Source organism: Lepus europaeus, chromosome 1 (genome assembly GCF_033115175.1).
Source record: "Lepus europaeus isolate LE1 chromosome 1, mLepTim1.pri, whole genome shotgun sequence".
NCBI classification, from domain to species: domain Eukaryota; kingdom Metazoa; phylum Chordata; class Mammalia; order Lagomorpha; family Leporidae; genus Lepus; species Lepus europaeus.
The window spans coordinates 86,028,546-86,045,008 of NC_084827.1; the positions used below are offsets into that span (position 1 = coordinate 86,028,546).

General features: G+C 40.2%; 1 pseudogene; it reads right to left on the reverse strand.

The window, feature by feature from the left end:
- Nucleotides 1–15,358: 15,358 nt before the first annotated feature.
- On the reverse strand, nucleotides 15,359–15,934 carry LOC133765923 (large ribosomal subunit protein uL22-like; annotated as a pseudogene).
- Between the last annotated feature and the right edge of the window lie 529 nt (nucleotides 15,935–16,463).

The window sequence follows — 16,463 nt, forward strand, 5'->3', positions numbered from 1 at the left end:
GGTCATATGTTTTTGTTTTTCATTTTCTGGTGGAGAAGTTTTCTAGGGTATTTTTCAAACTTTCCAGCTTAGCAAAGCGTTGGCTAAAATTGAAAAGAGAACTAGGCGTTGGGTCGGAGGCAGCATTAGGTTTGTTCTTGGGGGTGGGGGGGCAGGTTGCTGACACAGCGAAAATAAGACAAAACATTTGAAACTTCTGGCTTTGTACTTCTCAAATGCCTCTTTTAGAAATCGCTTAAGTCGTTATTAACATCCACCACCCACCTTCCCTTTTTGGTCCTGACATTGGGTAATAATAGATAATGTTGACATATGTTCCCTGCTGGTCAGAAATACTATACTTCTGTGAAAGGTAACATTTTCAAGCTATGACAAAATGTATTTTACTTGGACAGGACATTAGTTATTGGACTAATCTCAGAATGTGGGCTGTGGGGTAAAAGTTTTAACATTTTAGTTGTGGGAGAGAGTTTGTTGGGAGAGTAAAGGCATCAGTATGGGGTGTGTTTAACTTTCACCATTTCAAAAGGTATTGGCTTGGTGTCAAACTCTTATGTCCTTAGGAATGTAAAAGAAACATTTCCAGTATGTATGAAGAACAGCTGTCCATGGACACAGTAACTTTTAAAAATGATTATACCCAACTTTACTGCTGTATGGATTATGGAATCAAAAAATATTTTTTCACTGTGTACCAAAGAATTCTGTTTTACAGGCCAGTTTTGAAGCTTTTAACTGCATGAGACATATGCTGCAGTTCTGTTGTTTGTTCTCCATGTGATGTACTCTGAAATATGTTTTAAAAAAAGAAAAAAAGAGGAGATAGCAAGAGAGAAAAGAGAGAAACAGAAAGAGAGAGGGAGAGAGAGAGGGAGAGAGAGAGAGAGAGAGAGATAAATTCTTTGATCAAATGTGGTCCTCAGAACTACTTTTGAAACTAATTTAGGGGCTAAGTTAGGAAATGCCCCAGCTGGCTACCATGCTACCAAAGTCTGAACAGCCCTTTGCAAAACTGGAAAAATTGATTTTGTTTTGAAGGCTCACACAGACTTTAGTGTTGTGGAAGTTGGACAGAGTTTTTATTGAATTTGGTCCTTTGTGTTTTATGACAGTCTGAATGGGTGTTAAGATTCCACGAATAAATCTCCTGCCGTTTTTGAAATTTCTGATATAAACATGAGCTCCGTCAATTTGTTCTCTGCACAAATGTCTTTCAGAATGTTAACAAACATGGTGCATGGATGGGTGGGCCAGCCGATGGGGGAGCAGTCTGCCTTACTTGGTAGGACGTTCCAGTGTGATTTTTCTTTTGTTTCTCCATGTTGTGGGCACTGAGAAATGCAGAATGCTGGAGGGAGAAGGAGGTGGTGGTAGAGAATAAGGACTTCATGACAGGGCAGCTAGAGCCAGGCTGGTTGGGGAAGTGTTGCTAATGGCTGTCTATGGAAAATCTGGCCTAGATACTGCTTCAAGGGGATTGTGGACTGGCCCCAGGACATGTATTCGGTATTTCTTTTTCAGTATCTCAGGTAAATTACTGGGAGGAACACAGGTTGCATAGATGAGAACATAATTTTAAAATATAGTCTTCCTGTATTCTGCATTAGCTTGCAATTTCAAAGTGTGCTTGAAACTCAAATGTCAAATTGATAATACCCTAAAATTAGTTTCCAACTAAATACTGTAATTTAAAGCATGCAAACCAAAGGGAAAAAAGTCTCCATTTTATGATAAAAATCATATCATGCACAATATAAACACTGTTGAAAGAGAATCACGATTGAATTTCGGGAATCTGGGCTTAAGCTCCACAATTAACGGTAGTGAAAAATTGCATATTGTGTAATTTGGAGTTTTCTAGTGTACAACTATCATTATACCTGTCATTCTGAACCTAGCATTGGGTTCTCATTTTGAAGCATGAGCCCAAATCTTAGTGGTCTGAATCTTATTCTTTAGATATTTAATGCCTAGACCAGAGCTGTGATGACCCCTTTTCATGCACCAAGAAGAATTTATTATCTGGTTAAACTGCCCAACAGTGTCCAGGTCTTTCCCAAGTCTTTACAGAATTGTCCTAGAATGGTGATCTGGCATGTGGAGCCATTCACTTGCTATATTGTCTCCTACAAGCTCTTCTTGGGGGATCTGGTACTAAGACATTTTGTTGAATTTGCATTCATGATGAAATCAACTTACTGATGAAGTACAGTCTATTATTGGTATTATAAACTGGGTCTGTTACTTGATGTGCTTCTCTTTGTGGGCCAAATTCTGCCCTCTGTTTCTTGAAATTCCCACTGAAGTAGTAATTACCAAGTGGAAGAATACTAAAAATGTTCAGCCAAATTCTGTTCTAAGTTGCTATCGTGTAACTCCCAATGAAGTTAATTATGACTTAGTAAGAACTAGTGCTTCAGTGTCTTAAGGGCTTTGGAACTCTGTGATGTGCCATCCAAGACACCAGGCCAACAGTCTGCCTTTAAATATCTCATTTTAGGAGGCGAATTGATTCTGTGGAAGGTAAGAAATGGCTAAGCCAGTAGCTACGTATGTAATGGGCCTTAAAGAGGAGAATTTAACATCTTTAAACTTGAAGAAGTCTGATCTTTTTGCAGTTTCCCTCTTTGGGGGACAGTCTATTTCACAGAAGCCTTAATTCTTTCTAGTGTGTTGAGTCCATTGGTATGAGTTAACTCCTGTCCCATTCTCCTAGCATCTCTGAATTGTAATAATATATAATTTTTATTTCCATTAATTGTAAAGCACTTGCTTAAGTCATCACTGCTTAACTATTATTTCCTGGAGCTAAACCATTATCTTCCTTAAATACAGATGTTTATATTATGTGTAATGTAATTTCTGTCATAAAAATTCATTATAACTTTTCACAATACTTTGGCTCTCATTTGGCATATGTCTTAGCCTTTTATTATTATTTTTAATGGAAAAAACATGGCCCTATGACCTATTAGATAATAGTATAGTGTAGGCCACTAAATAGGCTGCTTGAAGAATTTTGTCTCGGTGCAAATAGTATTCCTGGGTAGAAGCAGGCCATAACCCATGGTTTGGAGTTAACAGAACCCACTATAATTAGGGCCACCTGCTCAGTTGTTCAAGGATGAAATTTTTCTCTTGCCTGAAGGTTGATATGTGGGGCTTCCCAGATTTTGCAATACTTTGATGGGTATTTGAAGACCCCACTGGCACAGAAACTAATTTTTATGAGTGTATTAGGAATCAAACAACTCAAAGAACATGGTGGATAGTGACTAGTTATGTACCCCGTGGGAGTTCACATTCACTAGAGACTGACTCCCTTTAAAAGCCTTTCTAGGCAAGAGCCATAGAACAGTCAACTTGTCCTTGGAGAGGTTGATTGGGTTTGACAAGGACTGATTTTAGCAGCCTTCAGGATTAACCAAGAGTCTGAAGCTGCCTTTCTGTATGCTGATAACAGAGATATCAGAGCAAAAGAGGCATTGAGCATTCAGTTTCAGAATTAAAAGTGTGGGATATTAGGGCTAGAGGGAGCTTCTTTCCTTCTCCCTTCTTTCTCTCCTGTCTTCCCATCTATCTTCAGTTGCTCCCATCTTCTCTATTTCCTTCTATCTATCACCATGAACCCCCAATATTTGTTAGGCTTTGTAATGGTCATGGCATATACTCCAAGAAAACTTCAGTCCTTGTTCAGGAGGAACTCACTTCCTAGTTAAGGTGATATTTGAGAACAATAATTATAGAATATAGGAACATTAAAGAAGGTACCCAGGGTATGTAAGATTTGTTTTAAAAGATTTACTGTATTTATTTGAAAGGCAGAGTTACAAAGAGAGAGGCAGAGACAGAGAGAGAGACTTCTTCCATCCACTGGTTCACTCCCCAAATGGCTGCAATGTCCAGGGCTGGGCCAGGTTGAAGCCAGGAGCCTGGAGCTTCTTCCAGATCTCCCAAAGTCCCTTGCACAGGGACTTTGACTATCTTCTGCTGCTTTCCCAGGCCAATTAATGGGGAGCTGGGTTGGAAGTGGAGCAGCTGACTCCGAGCCAGTGAACATACGTGATATGTGCATTGCCGGCAGCAGCCATACCCACAATGCTGCAATGCCAGCCCCTCTCAGATTTTTAAGAACTTGGCCACTAAAAGGATTGTGCTGTACTCTTTTGTAGTTCAACATGAAAATAAGATTAAAGTGTAAAATCTATGTCATGAAAATCAGAAAAATGTGTTTTTATTTATATTTACAAGATAACTATTTCATTGTTAAGATTAAATTATTTCAAATTGATTTTTTAAGAAGACTTATTTATTTATTTGAGAGACAGAGTTACAGACAGAGAGAGGGAGAGACACAGAGAGAGGTCTTCCATCTGCTGGTTCACTCCCCAATTGGCTGCAACAGCTGGAGCTGGGCTGATCCAAAGTCAGGAGCAAGAAACTTCTTCTGGGTCTCCCACATGGTTGCAGGGGCTCAAGCACTTGGACCATCTTCCACTGCCTTCCCAGGCACATTAGCACTGAGCTGGATCAGAAGTGGAGCAGTTGGGACTCCAACTGGTGCCCACATGGGATGACAGCATCGCGGGCAGAGGCTTAACGTACTATGCCAGGGCTGGCGCTGTGGCATAGTGGGTGAAGTCACTGTCTGCAGTGCTGTCATCCCATATGGGTGCCAGTTCTATCTCAGCTGCTCCTCTTCCCATCCAGCTCTCTACTATGGCCTGGGAAAGCAGTAGAAGATGGCCCAAGTCCTTGGGCCCCTGCACCTGCGTGGGAGACCCAGAAGAAACTCCTGGCTCCTGGCTTTGGATTGGTGAGCTTTGGATCTGCCAATTGGGTAGTGAACCAGCAGATGGAAGCTCCCCCCAACCCCCCTTCCTCTCCTTCTCTCTCTGTGTCTGACTTTCAAATAAATAAATCTTAAAAACAAAAAACAAAAAACAAAAAAAAACAAAACAAAACAAACAAAAAAAACAACCTACTATGCCACAGTGCCGGCCTTTTCAAATTGATTTTTTCCTCAACTTTTTCATGTCCCTCCTGGTTAGCACAGTATGGGCCTAATTACATCATCTGGCAATGAAGACTCCTGACCTAGGCAAGGCTTTCAGAGAAGACTGCTACAAGTAAGTAGACAGCACTCAGTTCGAATCCTGTAAGCTGTGATGCAGTTGGTAAGGTTCCCTGCTGGGGTTAGGAGAGACAACATAACTTCAGGGTTGGTGTGTGATATGGGCAGATGAGGTTCTCCATGCAAGTACGTTGGAAAAAAAAATTGATGTCCATGGTTTGGTGTGGGTGGAACATAGAACAGGGATTTGTGGATATTAGGAACTATTAATGGGGAGGATTTCGAGTGCCATTCATAAAGAATGAAGGAATACTGAGAGTTCTGAGTAAAAGAGCAATAGATTCATGCTTAAAACTATATCTAGGAAGAGACTTCTGGATGGGATTGAGGGTAGTAATGGGGAGAGCAGTTGGGGGTTGGAGTTGCTGTTGTAATATTCCCAGCAAGTAATGAGAAAGCTAGAAAAGATATTTCAGTGGTTAAATCTCCAGGACATGCAAATGTTTAAGTGATGGGGATGAGAGAGGGAAAGGTATTCACAATGACATTCCTATTTCTGGCTTTTGATTTGGTGGTACTTGATTTTATTTACTGAAATTTGGAAATTAGATGAAAAATATGAGAAAGGAGTGATGTATCCTGTTTTTTTTTTTAAGTACATTTATTTTGACTGGGAGAGAGAGAGAGAGAGAGGGAAGGAGGGAAAGAGAGAAAGGAGAGAGAGAAAGAGAAGAGAGAGAGAATCTTCCAACTGTTGGTTTACTTTCCAAATGTCCACAACATCTGGGAGTCTGAGCCAGGCTGAAGCCAGGAGCCAGGAACTCCAACCAGATCTCCCATTTGAGAGCAGGGACCCAAATATCAGAGCCATCATCGGCTGCCTCCAGGCTGTCCATTAGTAGGAAGCTGGATTGGTAGCAGAGGCAAGACTAGAACTCAGACACATCATTATGGAACGTGGACATCTCAAGTGGTAGCTTAACCTACCTGACCACAACGCCCACCTGACGAATCCTGTTTTACACACACTGGATTTGACATCTTCCTGAGATATTAAGAGGCGAACTCTATTGACTTACCCCCTAAGATCAATACCACACATCTAGGAGTCGGAATGTTGAAGTAAAAGAGGTTCTGTGGCCCCTCTCTGTGCCACATTAAAGGTTTATGACTTTATTTTTGTCCATTTTATTTACTCAGGCCTGGCTTCATTTAGTCAACATTTGCAGATATCTACTAATATCACATGGGTGTGTGTCCACTAGTGTGAATCTCTGTTGATTATGGAATATTTTTTATCAGCCTCCAACACTGAGGCTTGCATTGAACTGCTCCAATTTTGTTTTTTTTTATTTCTGTGGCAATGATTCACCATAATCCAAGTCTTCTGCTATCGGGTAAATACAGAGAAATGCTACTGCTGCCTGTTACCTCTGGCGTGGTAGGTGGCAGGATGGAAGTGTGTGTGTGGGGGGGTGGGGGGGTGGGGGGGTGGGATGTCAGTAGTAGAAGCTGGAATAGGAACAAATGATTACCTCCTATGCCACCATTGGCCCAGCTCTGTGTAATCTGCACCTTCTGGTCCTGCACATTTCATTGATATCAGAATTAGGAGTTTGAGAATAGGTGAGTGAATAGTCCCAATCTGGATGAGAAGTGCTTAGTTGAGGTCATGGCCTTTCAGAGCTGGACTCTCTTGTAGTGTGTGAAGAAGAACATGCACGCTCCCTGGGATCAGCCTACACTGGAGTCCCAGCTCTGACGCTTAGCAGTCATTAAAATAACTCGCTGTGTGATTGGCTTAGTGGTTAAGATGCCATTTGGGGTGCCCACATCTCCTGCCACAGTGTCTGAATTCCAGTCCCAGCTTGGCTCCTGATTCCAGCCTCCTGCTAATGTGCACTGTGGGAGTAGCAGGCAATGACTCAAGTTCTCCAATCCCTGCCACTCACATGGGGGAGCCATGTTGAGATATGGGCTGTTGATCTTGATCTGGTCCAGTCCTGGTTGTTGTGGGTATTTGGGGAGTGAACCAATGGATGGGAACTCTCTCTCTCTCTCCTATTTAAATAAAAAATAAAAAATTTAAAACACTTTCCGGAGTTAAATTCCCTTATATGTCAATAGGGCTGATAATAGTATCTAGCTCAAGGGTTGTTGCTTAGATGAAATGAGATAGAACACAATAATAATGTTTAACAAAGTATCTGGTGCTTAGTAATATGTAATACAATTAGCTAGTAGTAGTCTTATGGATGGGTTTTATTGTAAACTTCTGAATTGTGTTCCTTGTTTTGTGAGAATTCATGAAAGCACATATTATTTTTTCTCTGAGATACAGTATATGACTTTTATTAGAGTTTCACAGTAGTCCATAACTTAAACAAAACCAGCAATAAGAAGAATGCAAACAAACAAAACCAAACACAAAGTAAAGATTAAAAAAGACTGTACTGGACAAGGTGGTTAAACAGTTGCCTTTAAAAAAATTTTGTTTTAAGGACAGTTTTAGGTTCACAGCAAAATTGAAAGGAAAGTACAGAAAGTTCCCATGTATCTCCTGCCCTTACCAGTATACAGTCTTCCCCACTATCAGCATCCCCCCGCCCAGAGCGATACATTTGTTATAACTGATAAGCCTGTAATGACACATTATTATCACTTAAATTCCATAGTTTATGTTAGGGCTCATTCTTGCTGTTGTCCATTCAATGTTCTTTGATAAATGCATAATGCCATGTTTCAGTATTATACAGAAGAGTTTCACTGCCCTAAAAATCGTCTACACCCCTCCTGTTCATCCTTCCGTCTTCACTGCACAGCCATAGGCTTTTTGCCGTCTCCAAACACTGATATTTACCTTTTCTAGAAAGTCTTACAATTGGAATCATACAGTATGTGTCTTTTCAAATCGGCTTCTTTCATTTAGTAATATGCATTTAAGTTTCCTCTGTGGTTTTTCATGGCTTGATAGTTCATTCCTTTCAACACTGGATGGTAGATATCCCATTGTCTGGAAGTTCCACAGTTGATTCATTCATTCACCTACTAAAGGGCATCTTACTTGCTTCCAAGTTTTGGCAGTTATGAGTAAAGCTGATATAAATATCTTTAGCTAGGATTTTGTGTGAATGTAAGTTTTCACTCTTGGGTAAACATGGCCTATGGGACAGTTTTCTCCTTCTGTTTCAAGACTCTTTGCAGTCATCTTTTCCTCTAATAGCACTCATCCTGCCTGGGTAATCTTACTTCATCCGAGCATCCTTTCAACATCTCCCTCCTCATCCAGGTGCCAGAACTATCCACAGCTGTCCAGGGCTCTGCTGGCACCCAATCTCCCTAAGAAAGGTTCTACAGTGAATAACTTTCATCCTTTAACCTCCACCCCTGCTCACCAAGATCCTATTCCCTGTGGGTCCAGATCTTTGTTAGGGAACTGAGAAAAAAAAAAATCCACCTACTCAGTTGCTGGCTGGTATTGTTATTCCTCTAAGGTGTAATATTTACATTTTAATAGGTCAGAGCTTTTCAAAGCCTTGCTTTAGATTGGGGTGGGAAGATAGGGGTGGAGATTTAGGCCACCTGGCCAACTTGTAGGAGAGAGATTTTGGAGTCTGGAGGCCTTTATGAACTGCTGAAATCCTGCTTTTTTGATGGACTGCTTCCTTTCTCTTGAGTAAGAACCGCACCTGTGGATTTTTACCCTCCTGCAGCTACTAAGACTTTGCTATGAAAGCCTCAGGAAGTTCATAAATTTACTTCACCTCAGTTATTCTTTCAGCAAAATGGGAAAATGACCTTGGACTTGCTGCCTAAGAATTGCATATAGATGGAGCTTTTTATTTTTTCTTTTGTTTAAGTCACCTGGAAGATGGAAAGTTCTCAGTGCTGTGAGTTTAAGCAGGAGATCATGGAGTCATGGAATAATGACAGATTGGGTTTTTCAAGAAATCCTTCTGCTGAAGTTTAAACTTTCATTTGCACAGTAAAAGTAATATTTATCTTGACCCTTAATGTTATTTTATAAAAAATAACACAAACAGCAGCAAACCTCTCTTCTTTAAGAAGCACTTTTTAAAGGGAGTGAAAACATAGTTGTTACATTACTTTTTGTGTGGCATGTCAAAAGAAAATCCTGGAAACACATGTTTATTTTTTTCAGTTCCTGACCACTGTGTTTGGAAAAACTGCCAAGTGTGACTTAAAACTTGCAAATACAGTAACTTACTTTGAAATTTGGACCCATAATGTCTTGGGCTGTTTTTTGTAGAAAAGGAATTGTTATGTTAACTTTGACTTCTGATCACTTTGCTTCTCTGAAATCAGTGTATACAGATTAACAAGGGATTCCAAGGAATGAATGCACTAAACGTAGCTGACAGTCCTTAATATACAAATAGTGAATGCAGGACATTATCAATTCTCCAAAGAAGTACTCTCTATGCTTTCATACAAGTGCTTAAGAACAGACTTAAAAAGAACGTTGAAAACTTGCCAGACTTTCTTTGTATTTTGAAAGCCCACATCAAGAAGGGGTAGTAAATAGTCGTTGAGTATAGGAAAAAGGAAACTATTAGCATTGTTTTCTTTTAAAGATAAAAAGAGAGTCCCAAGGAAAAGCTTCATAATCTTTGAAATATGTATATATAGTTTAATCAATTTAAACAAATGATAACTTAAAATTTATGTTCCTGTGTAACTAGATAAACTAGCTCACTACTTTGCTAATTCAAAAAGGTAACTGGCTCTTTTATTGAGGGGATATTTCAGGACAACCATTTCTTTTTTATGTCACTTGGCAAATTGCATGCAGAGTGAGATAGATGTTAGTTTTGAATTTTCAAGGTTGAGAAAGGACATACATGTGCAAATACACATTCATGTATACATGTGTGCTAAATACACCTGTGTTTATTTTTCAAAACGGTTTTCAATCTTCAATTTTCCTTCTTAGCTCTTCATTTTTATCCCATAGAAAGTTGTCTGGTGAGGATTAACACAGTAAAATGTTTTCATTTGTCTTGTACACAGAAAACACTGCTGCACATTTTTGATCAGCAGGCAAATATAAAAATATTTGTAAAATTCTCTGCGATTTTGCAATGGCAATCACTATGCTGAATTTATAAAACCTGAGAGGTTGCCAATTGATAGGCTTTATCTATATAACTAGAACTAACTTTAAACTACTTTTACAGTTTGCTAAGGACTTTGATGTATATTATCTCATTCAAGTTTAACAATGGTCCACAGGACAGATGTGTTTATTCCCATTTTACAGATGAGGAAAGGAGATAGAGAAATATAGTTAGGTGGAGGTTAGTTTTCTCTTTTTCCTTAAGTTTCTCCTGCTTTAGCAAGCAAAGAGCAGCTGAGCCAACAAACTCATAGTTTAAAATGATCACTTCTGTCTTCTCTTGGAATACTTCAGAATTAGGAGACCACACTGGCCGGCGCCATGGCTCAACAGGCTAATCCTCTGCCTTGCGGCGCCGGCACACCGGGTTCTAGTCCCGGTCAGGGCACCGATCCTGTCCCGGTTGCCCCTCTTCCAGGCCAGCTCTCTGCTGTGGCCAGGGAGTGCAGTGGAGGATGGCCCAAGTGCTTGGGCTCTGCACCCCATGGGAGACCAGGATAGGCACCTGGCTCCTGCCATCGGATCAGTGCGGTGTGCCGGCCGCAGCGCGCTACTGCGGCGGCCATTGGAGGGTGAACCAACGGCAAAGGAACACCTTTCTCTCTGTCCGTCTCTCACTGTCCACTCTGCCTGTCAAAAATTAAAAAAAAAAAAGAAAAAAGGAGACCGCCCTGTCTCACTGGCCCTAACCATGGAAGGAAGGAGATTTTGCCTGATTGCTAATATGCTAAGTTAGGTATCCACTAGTCCACATGTCTGTCATGGGGTTTATATATTAGAGTTTGTCTTACCTGGGGTTCTTACAGCTTAAAATGTATGTGGGTCACCTAGGAGTCTTTTGAAAATGCTGATTCTATTCAATACAACTGGAATGCGACCAGCCTGAGTGTGTATTTCTAAGGAGTTTCCAAGGGCTGATGTTCTTGGTTCAAGGAAGACACTTTGACTTTTGCTTCCCTTTCCTAGGGCTGTCTCCTGCGGGTATATTGTGTTGAACCCATTTTCTCCCCATGGTGACAGCCTATGATTTTCTAGGTCTTCTAGATCTTATGGGTAGATGAGTTGACTTTAGGGATGGTGGTAGAAAAGAGGTAAGGTTTTGCCTTGGATAGAAACAGCATTCTCTTTTATCCTGGGTCAGTCTGACTGAGGACCATGTTTAAGGAAATATGACATTGGTGCTACAGAGAAGTAGGTTTCTGGTTCAAATAAGTGATGTACAGTTATAATCATTGCAGTTGGTATTGGTTTATTAAGATGTATATCTTTGCCTTAAGTGCAGACTCTATTCTAGATTTCAGTAATTGTGCAGTGAATTAGATGTGTCACACTTCTATGGGAGTTTCACATACTCATCAGCTAGTCACCAAAGAACTTATTCTGAAAACCACTGAAATAGCTATTTGTTTTAGGATTGACTTTTTGCTGTTTGAAAATGTCTTTCATTTTGTTTTCATTATAAATGCATTACACATACATTCTAGGTCCACATGGAAATAAGGTACAACTAACTAATTTGAGCTAATTTGGCCCTCTGACATACAATGTTCAAAAATGGATGCACTCTGAATTTCTTGTTTCCAGATTTGAAATGGTCAGCTGAAATTCTGTTGACTCTTTCTTTGATTTCTTCATCTGTAAACCGGGCATACTGTTTAATTCCTACAGAGGAGGCTGTGACCATCAATTAAGTATTTGTTGTGAAGGGCTTTGATAGCTTGAAAGAATGACCTTTTGTAAAAACAGGATGCATTGTATTTATCCTTACAGTATTTTCTTGATTCTAATTATAGCTTATTTTTTCTAACCATAGAAAGAGAATGGCAAAGGGAAAATGTGAGTACAGAAAGTGGCACTGATTTCCATCACAAAAAAAGATTCCAGAAAGCTAAAGAGGAAGTCACACCATGACATGGGCTGGCCCTGGGTGGGTCTAGCATCAAATTTAAATACTGCCTTGAAGTGAGACAGCAGGGGATTCTTCTTCTGTGTGTTTTTATGACTAGAGGTGGAGGGGAATCAACAGTTAGTATGTGATTCTGACTTTGTAAAAATAAAAATTCACAAGTTGTCACAATTAGAGCAGACTTTATAAATCTTTCACTTTAATCTCAGTCTTTTATCATTGAGAAAAATGGAGATTAAAAAAGTTTATGTAAATTATACCTAACTATAGTTATTCTCAGTCTAATTGGCTGAATTGTACATTGTTGTAAGTCTCATTTTCAAATGACCTAATAATATTAAGATGAATCCTAGGAAGTCAGCCTGAGACTTTGGGATCTATTTCACTATGGCACGTGAACATGACTTGTGTGCTCTGAACTTCTTCAAGTGAATTTTCACCTGTATTCTCTGTACCTTTTAGGGTTTTTAGTTTTCAGAAATGGACTCTGGCTAACTTATATACAAATTAAAAAAATACATAGATAAGGTAAAGATATTGTTAGAAGAGTATAATATAGCCCAGAGAAGGAAGGAAGAGGACAAACAACTTGGGCTTAGAAGGCTCTAGGCCAGCAGAGCTGCATGTATTTGTGAACAGAGCCTAATGAAGTGTCTGCTTCTGGACCGAGGGTGGAAAGAGCAGCTGCACTCCAGACAAGCCACACACATGTATCTTAGGCATAGGGGGTCTACCTAGTGTGGCTCAGGGACTGTTCCTAAACCTTGGCCAGGCATGGGGGGCGTGGGCAGAGGGTGACACAGACTACCAAGGTTGGATGCCTAGGGAAGGGAAACAAGAGGTTGATCCCCCCAAAAAGGAAAATGTTCAGTCATAGTAACCAAGAGAGGGAGGCATGGGTTTAGGGTAAGCAGAAATATATGCATGTCTTGGCATCTTTTTGTTATGACAGACAGGAAAGAGTCCCATGTGCACAAGTTTTTACTTGAAAAAAGCTAAAAGAAAAATTCAGATGTTGGCATTCCGTCTTGGTACTTCTTGCTTGTTTATTTCTCTAAGTTCAATTATATTTAGATTTGCATATCCCATTCAAGTCAACCAAAATAAATATTGTAACTATAATAAGAATTTTCTACAGGTTACATGCAAATATTCACACATTCATTCAATTGGTCAATTCATTTATTTAACACATATTTATAATAGACTTTCTGAAGCACAAGGCTTAATTTATGACACTGAATTTGCAGATTTCTTTTTGTTAAAATATGTACATGTGCTTCCTGACTAAGCAGTGGCTTTTAAGCAGTGCTGTAGGGGGCTGAAAGCTCCTAGTGGCCTTTGTCTGAGAGTGGACACAGAGTGGTGGCTGAACTTCAGTTCCTCTGAGCCTCTACGTCCTCCCACCTGCTGTTCCCGACCTCTGGCTTCATCCTCTCCATATACTTCCACAAAAAGAGCTTCAATCTTGTTTCTTGGGTTTCTAATATTTCTTTTCATGAAAATTGTTAGATGCAACATATGTATTATATTATTGGTTAGCATACTAGATTTAGATTTACTAAGCAAAAGTCTTTTAAGTCTTAACTCCAAATAATAGGGGAAATATCTATCTAGGCATGGACATCTTACCATCTTGGTTAGAAAAAATTTGGACCAGTCTGGAGTCAACAAATGAGTAGAGAGTGTGCATTGACATAAGGCTCTCTACAACTCTCTTTGGAATAATAGTAACAAATAAAATATGATTCTTTAGCTTCACTCAGTTGGAAAGACAAAAAAAAGTATCAAACAAAAACTCAACAGAAAAATTGATTTCCGTAGGTGGTGTCTAATATGCGTGAGTTGTATTGCCTCTTCCTAGTCTAGAGGAAGTCAGAGGCAAGAGCATTTATGTCTGATCATCCCACATAGAAGGGGTCATTTCAATGATGGCATATTTGGTTTTCATGTAAAGTTCTATGAGTTTAAGTATTAAAAACAAATCAGCCAGTGCCGTGGCTCAACAGGCTAATCCTCCGCCTTGCGGCGCCGGCACACAGGGTTCTAGTCCTGGTCGGGACGCCGGTTTCTGTGCCAGTTGCCCCTCTTCCAGGCCAGCTCTCTGCTATGGCCTGGGAGTGCAGTGGAGGATGGCCCAAGTGCTTGAGCCCTGCACCCCATGGGAGACCAGGAGAAGCACCTGGCTCCTGCCTTCGGATTGGCGCGGTGCCCCGGCTGCAGCAGCCATTGGAGGGTGAACCAACGGCAAAGGAAGACCTTTCTCTCTGTCTCTCTCACTGTCCACTCTGCCTGTCAAAAAAAAAAAAAAAAAAAAAATCAAAAGCCCTTTTACTTTGTGGATTATTTTTGCATCTTCAAATTTCTAAGTGCTTTTTGCTTTTTGGAGAAATTTTTGAAAAATATAAAAATAATATTTAAAATAAACTCATCTTCTCTCCTTTCCTTTAATTTGATATTCCTTCATCTGAAATGCAGAACAAAGTTACAGAATTTTATTTTTGTATTCAGAAAGTGAGTGCTTATTTGGTTGATTATGCTAAGAAGAAACATTGTTAAATGAATAAATAGGCCAGCGCTGCGGCTCACTAGGCTAATCCTCCGCCTGCGGCGCCGGTACCCCAGGTTCTAGTCCTGGTTGGGGCGCTGGTTCTGTCCCTGTTGCTCCTCTTCCAGTGCAGCTCTCTGCTGTGGCCCGGAAAGGCAGTGGAGGATGGCCCAAGTGCTTGGACCCTGCACCTGCATGGGAGACCAGGAGGAAGCACCTGGCTTCTGGCTTCATAGCGGCCATTTGGGAGGTGAACCAACGGAAGGAAGACCTTTCTCTCTGTCTCTCTCTCTCTCACTGTCTAACTCTGCCTGTTTAAAAAAAAAAAAAAAGAAGAAGAAGAAATAGAAAACTACACAGATAATAAGCTTTTGTATCTATGAATTTTACTTTGAATTTGATACCTGTCATTGATGTCTAGGTGAAGATAGTCTATGATTTTTCCATTATTTTTGCATTTGAAGGGCTTATTTCTATTCTTCCTCTGTATAAAACATTCTTAAAGCTATTTTCCAGTGAAATCCCACCTCCCAGTTAATTTACTTACATCAGAAGGAATTTCAGAAATAAGAACAATCATGCCTTTTCTGTCACTGATGTCGTGGTGTTTCTCTGTGCACTTTACTAGTCATGAGTTATGATTCGCCAGGCAATTGGAGGCATTTTTTTTTCTTTTAATTAGTATTAATTTTATACTGAGTTTATTCTCGAGCCATAAGTTTTTGCTTCTTTAGTTTCTTCTGGGATATCTTTTTCTTCTGTGCCACCTCCTCTTCTGGCTTAGAAATAATCTGTTCCTTCTCAGTGAGGATCATCTCGATGTAGCACGGGGAGCTCATGTATGGGTTGGTCCGGCCGTGGGCTCTGTAAGTCCTGCAGCGCATCTTGGGGGCCTTGTTCACCTGGATGTGCTCAATGACCAGAGAATCTACATCCAAACCCTTCCGCTCAGCATTACTCTCTGCATTTTTAAGCATGTGTTGCAGAAACTCAGCACTTTTTTTGGGCCAACGACCCTGGGTCCAACCTCACTGCTTGGCCTGGGCACATCTACCAACTCTACCATTGTACCAACGGAATGGCACACACTGCTTCTTTAATGTGACGTCTTTCAGGTATTTGGTGGCTTTTCGGATATGCATACCCTTGATGGCCTGGGCAGTTTCTCGAGTGTTCTTAAAGTGAACGCAAAGATTTGAGCCTCTTGATTTGCACGATTTTGTGGGGTTTTCTGGGTCCAGTAAGTAGCGAACCATTTTCGCAGGTCACCTAAGGCGCTTACAGGAAGAGCGGCATTGTGGATTTCTAATTGTACTGACTGCTACCTTCCAAGAGATACCCAAGAGAAGGGACAATATTATATAAGCATTCTTCAGTTTTTCACTAGAGAATGTTATCTGTTAACAAAATGGTGGATTAAAACACAGGGAGATTTTTAAGTTTTTTTGAGGAATACATCAATTTATAGTCAATACACTGAGTTTCAAACACAGAGATTCCTTAAAACTGTTTGTTCTAAACCTTTGATAACTCCTGGGTTTGTCCTTTTAAAGCAGTTTTAAATTGGAGGATTATTAAAATTTTTCCATCTAAGGTAACAGCACTGTCTTAACCTGAGATGGTTTTGTGCAAAACCGGATTGCTGTGGTTGAGGTAATCGTGTGCTCAGTGTTCTGTCTGGACTGGGAGAATTGCCAAGAGAATCTCCAACATTTTCCTCTGAAGCAGTCTATGACACTGTCAGTTTTTTTGTGGTAGGTTCATTTGCCTTTGTCTTAGTTCTGATATTTTCTTTATT